This window comes from Fomitiporia mediterranea, assembly GCF_000271605.1.
Source record: "Fomitiporia mediterranea MF3/22 unplaced genomic scaffold FOMMEscaffold_4, whole genome shotgun sequence".
NCBI classification, from domain to species: domain Eukaryota; kingdom Fungi; phylum Basidiomycota; class Agaricomycetes; order Hymenochaetales; family Hymenochaetaceae; genus Fomitiporia; species Fomitiporia mediterranea.
Window position 1 is genome coordinate 236,337 of NW_006760389.1, and position 699 is coordinate 237,035.

Here is a 699-nt window from a genome sequence, read left to right on the forward strand (position 1 = left end):
GGACATTGTCGTGAGTGTGTGCTCGTCGATTGCTGCTTGCGCTGCAGAGTGGGAAGACATACGTGAATTATTGAAGACGTTGTTCGGCATTGGTCAACAATGCGGCATGTGCGAATGCAAATGCAAAAAGGAAGACAAAGGAGAAAAAGCGGACAACGAAGGAGAGACAGCGCAAGGATACAAGGGCAGCGGAGGGAAACAAGAAGTTGGGATGAGAGGGATGAGCAACTATTGTACAGGTTATTATGAAGGAAGTGGACTGGCTGCTTACGCTTTACGTTGAAGGACAGTGTAGTCAGCTGGGTGGCATCGACACAGGATCTGAGACTCAGCACAGGCATCGCAACGACGGATTGGAGAGGAAAGCACAGAGCCAGAGTGTGCTGGAGGAAACTTGTGAGTGAGTCGACTGAACTGGAGAGTGGAGAGAACAAAAGCGACGACATAGTGGCAGGGCAGAGAGATACAGGAGATGGGGTCAGAGGCAAGGAGTGAAATGCAACGTGCGTCATAAATGTTTTAAGTACAAAATTTCATGTGATACTCGAGCATTACATAAGTTGAGTCGTATTTACTGATAGTTCCTTTATGAAAAATAATCATTATAATGATAATTAAGATATTTATTAAGCTTGTAATCTTACAAAAAGAACTCCTACTTATTATAAACATTTATAAAACTTTCATACAGATTATAAG